The sequence below is a fragment of the Monodelphis domestica genome, chromosome 8 (genome assembly GCF_027887165.1).
Source record: "Monodelphis domestica isolate mMonDom1 chromosome 8, mMonDom1.pri, whole genome shotgun sequence".
Lineage (NCBI taxonomy): Eukaryota > Metazoa > Chordata > Mammalia > Didelphimorphia > Didelphidae > Monodelphis > Monodelphis domestica.
In genome coordinates, this window is record NC_077234.1 from 100,867,376 (window position 1) to 100,885,342 (window position 17,967).

Here is a 17,967-nt window from a genome sequence, read left to right on the forward strand (position 1 = left end):
TGATTTCGTCTAGTGTATCTTGTGGTGAATTTGCAGGAACTCCAAGAGACTTTTTATCTGCTCCCACCATTATTAATCTTGGAATTTGCATGATAAAGAAATTATAATTAAATGAAAAATGTATCACCACATCCCAAAGCTGTTGCAGGAAGAAAAGCAGCCAGGGAAAATAACCAGGACAAAAGGAGGACACCATCAACAACAGAAAGAAAGATGTGGGCAAAGAAGGGTTTGGGAGAATTATCCCTGAGCAAATAGAGGTATGAAAAAGGGAAGAAAATCAGCAGATGGGAGAAAGGAGGAACCAGCGAACCAGAGAACAAAATATACCTCTTCGAGACATGTTCTACTACTAGTGAGGCATATTATTATCTCTTTCCTCTTAGAGTTAAATGAAGGAATGAATTTCTCACAGGCAACCACAAGAGAGATTTTTCTTTCTCTACATATTTTGTGAAAAAAGGAAGATAGCTCATTTAGTGTGCTTGAACGTGAGTCAAAAGTGAGTCAACATGGTGTTACTTGCAGAGGTACTGGGCAAACTAGAAAAGAACTGTATAATAATGAAAAAAATAAAAAAAAATTATAAGATGTATTAATACCTGGAGCAATCCCTCAGTCCCTCAGGCTAAAAAAAAATTAACCTTTTTCAAGGTACACAATGGCTCCTCATTTTCTAAAAAAATGTTTAGTCCATGAGTTTCTCCCTCACTGCCCACTAATAGGTTTCTTTTTACTAGTTAGGCACAGGACCCAATTGGTATTAAGCAAAGGCATTTAATGGAATTTCATAGTAGGAAAAGTAAAAAGGTGCATTCTCCTGTTTCCTACTATTCCCCCATAATCCCCCCCCCCAAACTTAGATAATTATCACATATAAGAAAGGCATACATAGGGAATAAATGTGACCATGTTATACATATGGAGGGGCAAATCTATACATAACAAATGCAGTGAGGGCACACACATGGATGGGAAATTTCTCTGATAATGATGTTGATGTAATGTTTGAATGATGTCGGAATTCCTCTTGCTGGGTCTCAACTCTGATAGATCTGCTTCTTGAATGTTTTATAATCTATTGTTTTTACTCCTCTCTCCTTCTTTACTGCCACCTATTAGCTTTCAACTAGATTTATCAGCTAAGGTGGTACTTTTTCCTCATAAGAGCAGTGGGCTAACTCTCACTTTGTATCTAGTACCCAGTTTCTAGGAATTTACCCTATTAGTAATGCAAGATTTAATTCACTCAGTCTTCAAAATGAGGAAAAGTAGTTTTTTCTCCATAAAGGAGAGGCCTGACAGCTTCTGTAGTCTTTGATCCCAGGGATACATTTTTCTGGAATAGCAAAGAGATAGACATCTAATTAGAGTCTTCAAATACTTAATATGACTTTTAATGTCTTTAAGTTTCTCTGGTAACATCCCTATCAACATCCTATGCTTTAATATGATTTAGGGTCAAGAAGTCCTATTAAAGCCTTTCAGAATCTGATTGTCAATCTGCTTCCCCCTCACATGGTTTCAGAGGTTGATTTCCAACCAATTTCAAGGTTGTGAGGAACTGTTGTTTTCCTCAAGACTCTAGTCCTGCCCCCAAATCATTTTGGTCTTGACCTTCAAATAAATCTGAACAAAAACAAAATTAAAGTTAAAAGAGCAAATTCGTCATCAATAATTCAATTAATCCATAAAAACATTAATAAGTAGATACTGTTTTATAATTACTTAATAGGGAGTAATTTCTTTTAAAAAATGAAAATTCAGCAGACATTATTAAATGCTTTTGATTGATGAATCAATTTATTAATTACCTATTATATGGAAGCAGTAAGGTAAAATGGAAAAGACCACCTTAGATTGTACCTACATATGAAGAATGTAGGTCTACCATAAGGGATGAGACATGAGCAACATAGGTACAAAGCATCAGGGCCAGCCAGGATTTTAATAGAGATAATTAAACAAATAAACCTCCTGATGTCCATAACCCTTTTGGACATGGAGAAATGCACAGAGCAGATATAGAAGACAAGAAAAAGATCAAACTGAATAATAGCTAATGCTGCATTCATTTCAGAGAGATAGTAATACATTTGAAAATGGAGAGTAATGCTAAGGTCAGTGTGATACTAGGATGCATACTAGGTAACTAGGTCAACCAGCTTCTATTCATCAAAGAATAATATTATAATAAAATGTTTTAAAGGTTTTGAGTACTAAAGACAACTTCTTATCAAGATACAGGAAAGAGAGAGAGAGAGAGAGAGAGAGAGAGAGAGAGAGAGACAGACAGACAGACAGACAGACAGACAGAGAAAGAGACAGAGAAAGAGAGAGAGAGACAGAGGGAGGGAGGGAAGGTGGGAGAGAGGAAGGAAGCTGGATTTCTTTCTAAAACCTTACTAACAGGAAACAGACCACAATTTGGATTTTCTAAACAGCCAATCCATAACCTTCCAAAGTAATTTAACCATCTGCCTTTGCTGGGATAATCTCTGGTTGGTCCCATATTCATTAAATAATGATCAAGCCTTCTGATTCACTTGGATGCATAGATACAGCAAAGTGGTAATTTTGTGCTGCCAAATGGTATCAAGGTGAAGGAAATATGTACCCCCCAAATCTAAAAGGAACATGTAATTAAAATGTTTGTATGCAGGTAAAATTTGATTTGTCATAAGTATCTATTTTGGCTACTATCCTGAAGGACTTACTGACTAGAATTCCAAAAATATCAAGGAAATAATAATTTAATACAATGAAAAAGATAATTGGTTAAAGAGTCTGCTGATTAGGGTTCAAATCGTACCTTTGTCAATGCCTTGGTCAAGTCTCTTAAATTTTTTGACCTTTATTTTCCTTATCTGAAGAGTCAAGAGGAATGCATGATCTTTCAGGTCTCTTTTAGCTCTAAATCTATGATCTTTGGACTGGAGGATAGCATTATACCAAGGTGCTGTGTGACTTAGCCTTTTCTATTGTAGGATATATTATACTGAATAATCTTGCTTCATATACTGACTCTGCAATTGATCTTACACAAGGGACTTCACTTCTTTGTTCCCCAGACAAATAATGAGAGAGAGAGAAGGAAGGAAGGAAGGAAGGAAGGAAGGAAGGAAGGAAGGAAGGAAGGAAGGAAGGAAGGAAGGAAGGAAGGAAGAAAGGGTGGGAGGAAGGAAGGAAGGAAGGAAGGAAGGAAGGAAGGAAGGAAGGAAGGAAGGAAGGAAGGAAGGAAGGAAGGAAGGAAGGAAGGAAGGAAGGAAGGAAGGAAGGAAGGAAGGAAGGAAGGGAGGGAGGAAGGAAGGAATGGAAAGTATAGTGTTGCCTGATTGAATGAGCAACAGACTTGAAGTCAGAATGTGTCTTGTTTCTGAAACTTACTTATCTCACTTACTAAAAGCTTAGTGATATGAGAGAATTTTGAATGACCTGCACAGAGAGTATGCTTTGTTTGTTTTTTACCCATAGCTTAGTAATTATTATAGACATTTAAAGTACCAACTTGAAAACCTTGGAGAAAAAAGATATTCACTTATTCACTTAGAAGAATCTTGTTGATGAAGATTTCCAAAGTTTAAGCAATGCATTTGACAAAATTTCTCATAATATTCTTATGAAATTATGGGGAGATATAGCTAAAACATAAAACAACCAGGTCCATTCTGAGACTGCTAAATTCCAAATTCCAAAGTGATATTAATGGTTTCATGTCAATGTGGAAGGAAATCTCTGGATGAGTACTCAAGGATTTATGTTTTTGTCCTGGGATATTTATTACTTTTATCTATAACAAAACTAGAAGAGAAACATAATATGTTGGTCAAATGAATGAATATTCAAAAAGATATATTTTTTTTAAATAGGACAGGCCAAATCTAATAAGATGAAACCCAAAGACAGTTCAATTAAGAAAGCTTATATTAAATGAGTATTTTATACAAGGCTTTCTGCTAAAGTTACTGGGGGGGTACTATGCCTATTCAAATAAATGAGTTTCAGAATGTGGAAGGTCTTAAATTACATTCTAAAGAATTTGTAGGGGCAACTGAGTGGCTCCAGTGGATTGAGAGCCAGGCTCAAAGATGGAAGCTGCTGGACTCAGGCACTTCCCAGCTGTGTGACCTTAGGCAAGTCACTTAACCATCATTGCCTAGCCCTTACTGCTCTTCTGCCTCAGAACCAATTCATAGTATTGATTCTATGATGGAAGGTAAGGGTTTTAAAAAATAAAGAATCTGTATTTGAACTTACAGGCAAGAGGAAACTGCTGGAGAGTTTTATGAGAGAGTGTTATGGTCAGATCTGTGACTTATGAAGAAGATTTTGGCAATTTCATTGAAGCTGGATTGGCATGGAGATAAAATTGGAGAAGGATGATTTGTTAAAAGGTCATCATCATAGTTTATGAGAGAAGATGAGAACTTGAACTAGAAGACATCTTTGTGAGTAGAGAGGAGGGGACAGATATAAAAGGTCTAGTGAAAATAAAATAATGAATATTTGGCATTGGTAAAGGGTAGAGGAAGAGAGAGACAAAGAAAAATTATGAAACTGAGTGGTTGAGAGAATTATGATACCCTCAAGAAAAATGGGGAAGTTTGAAGGTGGGGAAAGTTGCTTTGGAGGGAGGGAGGAGAAGAAATGATTCTTGAATATATTGAGTTTAATTTGCCTTTGGGAATGACAGTATATCTATCAAGTAGTTGATGATGTGAGACTGGAATTCAAGTGATAAAATATAGCAGGTTATAAAAATTGAGGAATTATCTGTTCTCCAAGGTCTCGTGAAAAGAGAAGAGGACCCAGGACAGAATCCTGAGGGGAAGAGTCCTATCATATGAACAGGATATAAATATTGATCTAGCAAAGCAGATCTAGGAGGAGTAGACAGATATTTGGAAGAGATCCAAGGGAGATCAGTGTCAGAAAAGCAAGGGAAATAAAAGGTGTGCAGGGAGGTAAATAGTATCCAAAGCTGCATAGAGGTCAAATATGATAAGGACTAAAAAAAAGCTGTTAGATTTAGCAGAAAAAGAGGCCATGTCTTTCCTTGAAAAGAGTTGTTCCTGTTGAGCAGTAGAGGGGAAAACCAGATTGCAAAGTATCAAGAAGTAAATGAGTGGTGAGGTCGAAGTATACATTATTCTTTCTGGGAATTTTTCAGTGAAAGGAAGGGTACATGTACTATGCTGGTGGTTTGATGGTTAGAGTGCCAAGGGGGTTCTGTTTTATTTTGTTCTCTCTGAGAAAAAGGAATAAGTTTAAGGGCCTAGATAGAGGAGATTGTCTTGGCAAGGAATAGCACCATTGCATTTGCTCATCAATTTTTCTTTTCAGTTCTATTTTTTTGGTCAGGAAAGATTAAAGCTCCTCTATTTAATTAACTATCATTCCCCCCTCCCCATCCCAGATGATTATGCTCAGTTTATATATATATATATATGTATATATATAATTCTTGATTATAGATTTAGATCCTTTACCTTTTGGAATATCTGGTCCTTTAAGAGAAAAGTTGCTAGGTCCTGTGTAATATGGATCATAGCTCCAAGATATTTGAATTATTTCCTTCTGGATGCTTATAGTACATTTTCCTTGGCCTGGAAGTTCTGGAATTTGATTCCAATAGTCTTGGGGTATTTTATTTTGTGGTCTCTTTCAAGAGACAATTGGTGAATTGTATCATTTCTCTATTTTCTTGTTTGAGGATATTAAAGCAGCTTTCCCTGATGATTTCTTATAATATAAGATGTCCAGGTACTTTTTTTTTTATTATGGCTTTCAGGTATACCTATGATACTTAGATGATCTCTCTTGGATTTGTTTTCAAGGTAAGCCAATTGTTTTTGCAGTGAGTTATTTTAAATTTTCTCTTCCTTTTTCATTCCTTTTATTTTGGATTATTGTTTCCTGAGGTCTTATGAATGCATTAGCATCTATTGATTCAATTATAATTTTAAGAAGTTGTTTTTTTCCTGAGTTATTGTTTCCTTTTCTATTTGGCCAATCATACTCTTTAAAAAGTTGTTTTCTTCAGTTCTTTTTGTTTGTTTTTTTGGTTTTTGGTTTTGCTTCCATTTCCATTTGGCCTATTCTATTCTTTAGGAAGTTGTTTTCTTCAAATGTATTTTGAGCCTCCATTTCCTTTTGGACTATTCTAGTTTTAAGGGAGTTGATTTCATTTTTCCCCCAGTTGTTGATTTTTTTTTCTGTCAATTCTCTTATTATTTGTTTTTTTTTTTTTTAACTTCTTCTCAAGTTCTACCAGGGGTTCATTTGGGAGCTGACATCCTTTATTATTTCCCTTTGAGGTTTCACATACTTTATTTTGGGCAGTGTTGTATTATCACTTCTTTTATGAGTTCATATCTTGCTCATCTCTGTCATTAAAGTTATTTTCTAAGGTTAAGTGGTTTTTTTTTAATCTTTCTGCCCATTTTTTCTACTTATCCTGCCATTATCTTATAAATTTGTCCAACTAGATTCAACACCCTCTGTTATCAGTTCTCCTGTTGCTTTATGAGGTGGGTTGGTCCTTGCCATTCAGTTTCTCTGCCCCTGCCAAGTGTTTTGGTCTGGGCAAGTCCCCTGCTCTGGATTTTCCTGCCTCAGTCTCTTCATCATATTACTGCCTCAGGTACTCTGCTGCCACATGGGACTGCATAGGTTCCTTCCCTCTATGACATTGCTGCCCAGGCTGAGTAGCTTAGGCTGATCTGGTCGCCTGCCCTTCCCTCTCTGCTTTCTATAGCTTTGTCAAATGTCTTGGACTGGGCTCATTCCCATTCTACAGGTCCATTATCTCTGAGGAGGAGTAGTATGTTGGGCTAGTCTGAGTTCTTCTGTGATCTATGTTCACACATCATAGATGCTGTGATGCCACTTTTTTCTTTCCTTAGTGAGAAATGTTCCTTATGATTTCCTTTGTTTTGAGGTAATTTATTTGTGTGTGTGTGTGTGTGTGTGTGTGTGTGTGGTGATCAGGGGAGTAAAGCATCCTTTACTCTGTCATCTTAGCTTCTAGCATATACAAGTCTTTCTTGAAAGAGGAAAATACCAGGTGAAGGTACCTCTTACTCATGAGAGATTTATCTACTGTTAATAGAGGAGGAAAATAAGATGAGTATGCAGATATTGGGGAAGAGGAGGCAGAAACAGGAGAAGGAGTGGCATAAAGGGGTTGTTGATAACAGAAGAGCAGGCAAGACAGGATACAGAAGATATCCAGGATGTGTTGGGCATTCAGAGATGCCCGAAAGAACCAGAATCCCATCTGGTTTGGAAGTTCATATCCCAAAGGTACTAAATTGAGTTCAAAACAATTTATTGGTTGAATCTCTCAGAGTTTTAGACCAAATTTCACATACCCTAATAGGGAACAACAACGTACTTCCTCTGGGCTCATGCTCTGAGAAACTTTTCCAATGGATTCCCTTCAGTTTGATATTATTCTTTAATCTCTTAAAGAGCCTTCATCAGTGGAGGCTTACTTTTATCTTGGGGACTGAAATTGAGGGGTAATCTGACCTCATGGTCACCTTCTGTAGATTAATCCTTCAGTGAGAAACCAAGTAGAACATTATAAGGAGTTCTTTAGAAAGGTTCTCTCTAATCCTCTTGCCTGGCTCCCCAAAAAAACTATTGCAAATAATTTAATAGCTGAAGAAACAAATTCTGAATTATACATTTTATTAGCAGGTTATACAATGTCAGAACACGTTGGGTCCAAGGATCCAGCATAGGAACAAGGATCTTGAAGAGAAATTTACAAGGAGTTTTATAATAAATTACAGTTATTATTTTAGTGTAATTATTTTTAGATTTAGAAATTGTTTTTCCAGTTAGAAAACTGTAAGTTGCATCCACCTGCATATTACACAACAGTTAGTGACATAACAATAAATAACTTTCCTAAAATTATGTGACTTACAGGAAGACCAGACTTAAATAAGGAAAATAAGACTTGGTTCCACCAACTTCACAAAATGTTAGTGATTATATGAAATGGAGTTGGTTTGGTTCTCTCACTAGATGAGGGAAAGGAAGGAAAGAAACACTTTATGTGCCAGGTATGTTAAGTGCTTTACAAATGTGGTCTCATTTGATCATTACAAAACCTCTGTTAGGCAAGTGCTATTACTATCCAAAGCTCATAGTTGAGAAAACAGAAGCAGGCAGTAGTTAAGGGTTGCATATTTAATAATTGTCTGAAGCCTAATTTGAACTTAGGTTTTCTTGACTCCTGACGCAGTGCTCTGTCTTATGCACTCCCTAGCTTCCACATAGATGAGAGCATTTCTACATTCTACCAGAGCACATCTGAAGTTTTTGTAAAGTTGTAAACTTGATGAAGCAGTAGGTTATCCTTCACAGGAGTGCTAAAAGCAGAGGCTGGTTGATTCCATGAAGGGAGTCTTAAGGAAGAGATCCTCCTTCAGATAAAGCCTGGACTTAATGATTTTGGCAATTCTGAGATTTTAAAATTCTTTGATTCTTCTGTGTCACCTTTGACAAGTTAAATAACAGTCATGAAACTTGATCTCTGAATCTTTTAAATATGAATGACAAATAATAATACTTATACTATCTACTTCACAAGATTGTTCAGAATATCAACGGTGACAATATATGTGGAAACATTCTGTTAATAAAATGGCACGTTTAAATATTATTGTCATAAAAATTTCAACTTCTTCAAATCAGGGATTATTTTGTATTTTTCCTCTTGTATCTAACATAATCCCTTGCCTATTAGGGCTTTAATATTTATTTATTGATTTTAATTGAATGGGATAGCACTGAATTATATATCCCTGGGATTAGATAGATGTGAGAAAGAGGATAGTGTGTATTTTGATTGTGCAATTATGTTGTGCTTTAAATGGTGTAAAGATTCTCCATAAAACATTTTTTTTATGCCAGAATTCTTGAGAAGGCACGTGATTTTGAATTAAGGAATCCTACAATCTCTGAAAAATTAAGGATATGAATCATTCAAAGACTAACTTTCAGTGCACTGGGTATATAATAAGACATGACTAGTGTGCCAGTCATTCAATAAGACTAAGGAATAGAATGTATCATCCATTTGGTACTGGTATAACATTTCACAATTTTGAGGATTGCCATAGATTTATTGAACTATTCCCTGGAGAGGACGTAGCAAGGGAAATGAGCAAGAGTCATATAGTGGGAGAAGATAAGTATGAGTTGCCATCTACACCATTAGAGAGATGGGAATATTCCTTCTTCCCCAAAGTAAGCCACTTGAATAAATCATATTGAAGAAATCACAGATTCATCTAAATGCTTTCAAATGACAATATTGCAAATATAATATTAGGTGTAATTAGTGGCCCATATTTCTGACACCTGGGTTAGAGAGTAGCAGGTTATTTATTGTGGGAACTCAAAAGAAAGGCTTCTCTAGATTTACAAAGGGGAAAAGAACTTGATTCAATTTAATATGATGGAATAAGAAGGCAATGGCAAAGAGGAAAATAGTTCCTGTACCCCACGACTTCACATTTTACTGGAGGCATATGAACATGGGTACATACACAGATCAGAATATGAGGAAGGAGAGAACACTAGTTGTTTCAGAAAGACCTTTCTTAAGGGTTAGCATCCAAATATAGTCTTGAAGAAAATGAAGGATTCCAAAGGTTAGAAGAGAAAATACAAATGTAAAGAAAAAGAAGAAAGAATATTAATTTTAGGGGCTGTCAATAAACCAGTCTGGCTAAAACATAGAGGATATAAAGGGGAGTACTAACAAATGACGCTGGAAATGCAGGTTGGAGTCGAATTGTGAAAAGTTTTAATAGATATATGGAAGATTTTGAATTTTATTATACCACAGGCAATATGGAGCCTCTGAAGATTCTTAATCATGGAAACAGCATTGTCAGATCTCAACATTATGAACATGATCAGGGTAGCTATTTGGAGGATGGATTGGGAAAAGGAGAAACTGGAATTGGGGACACCAGCTGGGAGATCATTGCAATAGACTAGGAAATATGAGATCCAGAAGAGATCAAATATTTCCTTGATCTCTGGTTGCTCACTTTGGTGTATTATAGGGTGAATGGAGTTCTAAAGGGGATTCCTTCTTTTCCCATACAAAAACCAAGACATTGTTAGCAGTCACCAATATATTTGAGAGGCCCAAACTCAGTAGAGACAATACATCAAAACAATGTTACAATTTGTATTTGAGAGTCATCAAGGTTTGGCATATGGCTCACAGAATAGATATAAAAAATAAGAAGTCCCCAAATATAGTAGGAGAAAAAGGAGAGATATTCAGAAATCTAAATTCTAGGACTCTGGCAATTTGATGCAATTTTTAATACTCTAGCTGTACATTTCTACCACTGGTATCAGTTTGAAATGTGACATCTTTTGCTAAGAATTTCTGCAATTAGTCGATGTACTAGGAAGGCAGTAAGACATATGCCATCTCCTAAGAAGTTTGGAAAGAAAATGGAGGAGGAAAATAAGTGGCAGTTCCATCAAAGGATGATGGGGCTTCAAAAAGCAGGAAAAGTAATCTTTTTACTTTTTTTACTTCTATAGAAAATGTGATAATTCCGTTTCAGTGGGCTCTAATGTGTAATTGATCAAACATTCTCAGATGCTGAAAGCCACTAAAATCATGAAAATGATCTGTATGAAAAATATTTTGTTGGAGTATTTATATTTTTAAATACCATGAAAGCCCTTAAAAAAACATGTCCCAGCTTTATTTTAGAAGCTGTCAATCTCTGTCTCTTCTTTCCTGCTACACTGTGACTCTTTGTATGTTTCACAACTGTTGGAATTTAAGGAAGGGGAAAAAATGATTGAGTCTGATAAAAATGTGGGTGTGAGACCTCTAGCAGAACTCCAGGGAAGGCAAAGAGTTTGGAAGACAGTGTTATATCTGTTGATAGCACTTTATTATCTTTGGGAGTTAGTTAGTTCTGAGCAAGACAATTGTTTCCAGATACTTATATAGTAAAATCTTGTGATTGATAAATGAAACCAAAATCCTGACTAAAAATGTTCTCCCTAAAAGAAGTAGTTTCTATTTCTCTTATATTCTAAGTTGAGTAAATCTATTAGCTTAATCTACATTAATTAGAGGTGATATTCTTTTTTTTTTTCTAATTTTGTATTGCAGATATATGGGAGATAACCAAGTTGGCCTTCCTGGAATTTTTATGATCATCTCAGGTAGGTGGTCTGCCTTCTCTTCAGCCTATGAGTTAAAATCAACCCCTGAAAAAGAATCTTAAAATATTCAGTCATATCTAAAGTGATTCTTGTATTTTTAGTTCACAGAATGGTTAATTGCTTTTAAATGGTTCAGACCTAAAAAATTAATTATATTTATTTTTTCTGTTGGGAAGCAGCATAATTTAGAAGGTAGAGAGTTGGCCTTGCTGTTAGAAAGACCTCAGTATAAGCCTGGGCTCTAATAATATTAACTGTGCATGCTCTACACAGCATGATGCAGTTAAAAAGTTCAGAATGGGGATTCGGAGGCCCTGAAATCAACTCCTTCTTCTGCCACTCTACTTATTAATTGTATGTGACCTTAGGCAAATCATTAAACTTCCTGGTCTTCAATTTCATTATCTGTAAAATGTTGGACCCTTTGGTCTCTAACATTCCTTTTAAACCGGAATCTATGATCTCATGGGCCTTTTAATACTCTGGGAGATTTTCTAAGGCTTGACATTACAAACCAGCTATCAGTAGTTGAAGGAGCTTCTTTACCAGAAGTAAGCTGATGCCAATGAAATAACACATCAGGACCAAAATGAAACCAACCAACCAACAAACAAATAAACAAACTAAAAAACAAAAAAGAAAAATTATTTTTTAAGTTGTAAGTGGCTTTCATATTTAAGATTCTTGAATTCAGGAATGAGATTTAATTCAAAGCATCATTACCTTTTCTCTGGAACCTGTGTCAAATGCCTGTTCTCAATAGTCATGTCAACTCTCTGAAGGTTCAGGTTTTTTATCTCTAAAGTGGAAATAATAATAATAATAATAATAATAATAATAATAATAATAATAATAAATAATAATAAAAATTTGTTCCATCAGAGTTGTGACTGTATGTGAAAGTATTTTATCATTGCAATGTGCCCTGAAAACATAAATCATTGCTGTTAATTGCATATGCATTTTGATATATGCTTTCCTGGAACTAGAGGGTAGTTGCAGGGTTGATTTAAATGTGATTAGGAGCCATGGAAAACAAGAGGATGACTTTCTGTCATTTCTAGTTAGAAGAATTCACTGTTCGTTGGGGCTGGCCTCAGGGTCTCCAATCATTTAAATGCTATAGGTTCTATTTATCTGACAGACCCCTGTTGTTCCAGGAAAATCTCAAATGCAGTTGTGACAGGTGGCCATGTAATTCCAGAAGGCTGTGGTGGTTCTTAAGTCTAACAGCGCAGCCTTTCTCAGATTTTCCTTTGATGCAGATGGTGCTTTATTTATTTATTTTTCCTTCTAAGCTTTACCTTAGGAAACTATTTTTTTTGTTTATTTTCTACAAGTGTACCTCCAGGCAGTAGCAACAGGAAGGGCTAAATCCTTTGCTTTGCACTGTCAAAACTGATGGTCTATAAGTACCCACATTTTTTCCCATTGTTTTTGTTTTTGATAGAGTGACAGTCAATTCGTTCTCATGTTCCTATCCATCAGGATAGAGCAGAGTGCTAAGCCTGGAGTCAAGAAGATCTCTGTTCTAATCTGGTCTGAACACTTACTAGATGTGTGACCACGTGCAAGTCACTCTACCTCTATTTACTTCAGTTTAGTCAACTGTAAAATGGAAACAATAGTAGTGCCTCCTTCCCAAAGTTGTTGTGGAGATCAAATGAGATACTATTTGGGAAGTGCTCAGCACAGTGTCTGACATAGAGTAGGCATGTAATAAATGATCGTTCTCTTCTACGTGTCAGGGGCTAAGGAAACCAATGAATGGAGTGTAGAACTGGAGGGTTTGATGTAGGAGGTCTTGTATATGCTTAAGAGCTAAAGCAGAATTAGATGGAAGCCCTGTATCATTTGGGATCCCTTTTCATATTGCAATTGTTGCCATCTTGGAAGGGAATGGTTGCTCCCAGGAATCTGTAGTTTTGCTTTAGGGAAAGGGGTGAACCTAAGAAATGATCTAAGGAAGAAGGAAATACTATGAAGATACAGTTGGGTTTCTAAGGTTCAGACACTGACTTTTTTGGTGACTTTTTCCATGTTTATCAAATCAGAAATTAGTTTTCTTTAATGGTACCTCTTTTTTTTTTAATTTTCTACTTTTTAAGATTTATGCTCTTTCACAGTTATCTGAAAGTTATGGACTCTCAAAGCAATGAGGGAGCTCATAGGTTATTTATGCCAACCCATAATCTCAATATGAATATACTACTTTTTTGCATATGGAAAAAGGCTCTGGAAAATATGAGTAGTCTTGTACTTAAAGTTCAGAAGACGTAGCGTAAAAAACATCCCCTTTCCTTTGGACAAGTCACTCGACTTTTTTTGGCTCAGTTTCTCAAGGGACCTCTTAGGAATTTGGGATTCCATTTCATATTGCAGCTATTTCTATGTCTTGCATTGAGTGGTCAGTGTAGTGGACACTGGACTTGAATCAAAGAGAACTAGACTCTAAACCTACTTTGGAAAGTTACTAGCTTTCTGACTGAGTAAGTGTTTGAACCTCTCATCATAAAATGAGGGGGTTAGACTCCATCTCTAAGGACTAACTTCTAGGTAACTGAATCTACTCATTTTATATACAGTACATTTTTATTCTTTAATTTATTTTCCTAATTCAATCTATTGGATGCCCAAACTCTACCTGGAATTGGAGATTCTAGAGAAATAAGCACTTTGGGAACCCTCTACTATCCTTCTCATCTTTGCCCTTAGTCCCCTTCTAGCATTTTGCTTATCCCCTTATCTTCATTCTTAGCCTCTTAGTTGGGAGCCTAAAGCCTCATTTCCTCCCTCTCTCTTCCCAAAGGTCATGGACCAGCCTCACTTTGCTTCTCCCTTCTTCCCTCTGGGATAGACATAGGCTATTAAAACATTTGAAAGGGTAGGGAATCTCCAACTATAATTATTTCTTATTCAACATAGTTAATGCCAAATAATAAACACAAGTTTTCCTGACTGATTGACTGGCTTCAATATAGAAACCAGTCCTCATACAAGGCATATATTTCCATATGAGTTGTCTAAATTTATATAAAAATGAACTGGGGGACAGCAAGATTAGATATCTTTGAAATCTGCCCACCCCATTCTAAAGGAGATTTTGTTTCCTGCTACAAGGAGATGCAGAAAAAGACCAGAGTATTCTTTTCTACAGTCACTGAGAGGGGTACTGGACCATAATTATGTCAGTTTATCCCAATTAAATTTGGTGCTCTAGGCATATGATTGGTCCAAAATGAAACCCCCTTTACTGATTACGAGTACTAACTGCACAGCCTTAGGATCTTTCCCACAAAACTCTGGTTACACAAAAGACCATCATAGTAGAGGGTAGCTGTGAATTCATTTATCCAAGTAAAACAGCAAATAGAAGTTGAAGAAATTATATAGATTAATATTTATGGAAAATGAAAAAGAATGAATGACCTTTTTTGATGGAGGCAAGAAAAGATTTTAACTCAAACCAAGATGACAAGACCTCAGTTTCACTTGAGAGGAAATTCTCTGAAATTTCTAGCGAGTCAAACTAGGAATCTGGGATTTGTTGAGAAGCTGGCTTCCATTATATGTCTGTAGCTTCTATTGCTTTTTTTTTTTCACTTGACCCATTGGAATTAATCTTGAAGAATGTTTAGAATCATGGGCATCTACCTCTCAAAGAATATTTCTCTTCCCCCAAACTTCTCAAACTGATATCATTCTTTATATAGAAACATAGTGTTTCATTAGCATTTTTTACATGAATTAGGACTCTTTTTTTCTTCTGTATACATAATGGCATTTAAAACAGCATAAGCTTGAATATCCATGTCACAAAGTAACATGGGGCACCATGAGGTCTTACCATCTGTGCTACTACTATGTTCTCTGTCTCACCAGGTCTTATCATTTTCCTTGACACTACATCTTCCAGATCCCTGGGCATTACCATCTGACCTGTTAATGTACCCTACAATGCTTTGATTGACTTTTATCATTTCCTGCTCTGGCCTCATTCAAGCATTTAATTGCCTAATAAGTAGCTATTAAGTGACTAGTTCTTGCTAGGCACTGGGGATAGATACATAGACAACCCCCCAAAACAATAAGTAAACAAACAAACAAGCAAGGATTTATCTAAAAGAACTTATTTTTCTATTAAAAGAAAAAATGCAGATGCAACTAAGTAAACACAAAATATATATTATGGACATAAATCAGTTATTTCCAATGTTTATCAAAGGCAAGAGGTGGGACAGGATAAGACAAATAAAGGAGGTGACAAATGAGCTGAGCCTTGAAGGAAGCTAGAGGTCCCATAAGGTAGAGGCAAGGAGGGCAAAGATTCCCTGAATGGGGCGGGTAACCTCTATTGTTTATGTGTATATGGCTGCATGTAGATATGTGTACAGATAATACATACACGTTTCTGTTATAATATTGTTAGCTTCCCCTCTTACTCCCTCAATTTTCTAATAGGTTAGCCTCCATAGTAAATATTTCATATGGTAACTTGATTTAAATATTTTCCACTTCGTAGTTTTATCTATCTTTATGTATTTTACTTTCAATGGTATCTCTTTTAATGGATGCAGTCTATATTCAGGACAATAATATGCTATAGTTTTCAGACATAAGTGAAAAGAGGCAAGAACCAATTTAGGCCCCTAAGGTTCACTGGCAGTCTCCCTTCTCATTCACTACAAGCTTTGGAGCAGAATATTATATATGGCATGAACCCATCTAAAGAGCTTAATTATTGAAGGGCCCAAAGACAATTTCACTCCCAGAGAGGGCACAAGGCAAGGAAACTGAAGAAAAGGATTAGGAAACCTCTAGTGTATTTGGATTCTTATCCCTTTCATCTTCTTTTACTTGCCCATCACTTAATATTCCAAAGAAAAATTGATTATTTCAGTTAATCAATAAATAAGTATTTGTAATGATTTGCCATTTCAATATTTATTTTATTATTTTATTGAGCACTTATTTCTTACTTTTTTAAGACGTCTAAAAAATAGATCCTTATTAATCAAGGTTTTTTGGTATATTCATTCAAAAAGGATGTTGGTCTTTCTAAAGTATAATGTGGATTTTTTTTCCCCTCAGAAACTCAATTTCAAGCCTCAAATGAGTGACTTCAACAGCCTAAGTTAATGAGCCTGTGAGGAGAGAGCTGCCAAATTGCTCAACACTAGACCGGAAGGCTACTTAACAAGAAACTGTAACTCAGTCTATGCCGAAAGACGACTTATCAGTTCTTTTGACAAAGGAAGGGCCTAAAGACAACATTTTTGGAACAGTTACAGCAAAATCTTATTACCAAAATTTTTTTTTAAACTAAGCTGGTAGAAGGGTGCTCTAAGGATGCTGAAGAAATCTCTCACTGTCAGTGGGCTGAGAAATGTAACCATCCTAAATCCTACCTCCAGGTTGAAGTTGACAGGAAAATCTGTGGAAAATTTACCATTTTATCTAGGGAGCTGCAGCATTTCAGGAGAATATAATGGTTTTGGGTATGAATTTATAGCATTCCAGCCATCAGAGATAGATAACTTGGTATAAGTCCAGTGAGTTCAGTTATTCCGCACGTCTGGGGTACTCGAAAACCATGAGCAAGACAAGCACAGATGTTGTTCCTCAGGTGACTTATGTTGACAGAATTTGCTTTCTTATTTCCAGTGTCAAATCAGAGAGAGGGCATTTACTGCGGTGTGGAGAAAATCAGAACAGCTTCAGAATCAACAAACTTGAAAGCTTTCATTTCTGTCTTGGCTCTTACAAAGAATAAAAACCAGAGTGTCTTTGAAGATTAGTAAGTCATATTAATGCTATTGGGAGCCACTTCTGAATATGTAGGAGCAAATATTCTCATGAAAACAAATCTTGGAGTAAAGTAAACTTTCTCTTCTATATTCTTAAAGTCCACAGGTGAGGGGGGAAGGGAGCAGATGAAGTCTTTACTGCACTTTGGAGTAGCATTTGGAAAAACCTTTTCTTGTGTTATGCATGCTATATTCACTATAATGCTGGAATCCCTAATGTCTATTCAAGGCAGAGAGGAGAAGCAGGAGATAGAGTGCTGCCGTTATATTCAGGAAAAATTAAGGTATTCCTTCAGATATTTACATAGTTGTGTGTCTCTGGACAAGTCATTTAAGCTTTAATGTCTCAAGGTTCCTTGTTTATGAAATGAAGATCACAATGGCACCTATAACAGAATTATTGAGAAGATCAAATGATATAACATGTAAAATACTTTGCAAAACTTAAAAGTGCTTTAGAAATGTTAGTTATTATTGAATTCTCAAGAACTTATGTGACCTAATACTACAACTGAATTAACTAAGAAGACAAAAATATTTTTAAAAATAGATTATTGATGAATTATTATTGATTATAGATAATCTATTTTTTAATTTTTTAGAAATTTGAAAAGAACTTGAAAAATATCACAAAAGTAGAAGGTACTCTTAATATTCTGATCTAGCTATTTTTATAGAGCAACAAATAACTATATAAGACAATCAATTAAATATTAAAGAAACATTTTATAATTAAGTATTATTACCACAAAATCTTCTAGGAGTATCTTTAACTTTCCAAATATAGAGCTGACACATATGTCCCCCCTCTCTATACATGCTTATTATTGTATTTGTCAGTGGGTTGGTCAAAAAATTATTTATTAAACATTTCCTTCCCATGTGCCAGGAATATTGGGAAGTGATAGGGAAGTGAAGTTACTGCCTTCAAGGA

General features: G+C 35.7%; 1 long non-coding RNA gene across 1 annotated transcript in view; it reads left to right on the top strand.

The window, feature by feature from the left end:
* Window positions 1–17,435, top strand: part of LOC130455784 (uncharacterized) — a 31,679-nt gene extending 14,244 nt beyond the window's left edge. The window contains exons 2-3 of the long non-coding RNA XR_008913896.1: window positions 11,174–11,226; window positions 16,318–17,435. This is a non-coding gene — a long non-coding RNA (uncharacterized LOC130455784). The remainder of the gene's footprint in view (window positions 1–11,173; window positions 11,227–16,317) is intronic.
* Window positions 17,436–17,967: the final 532 nt, after the last annotated feature.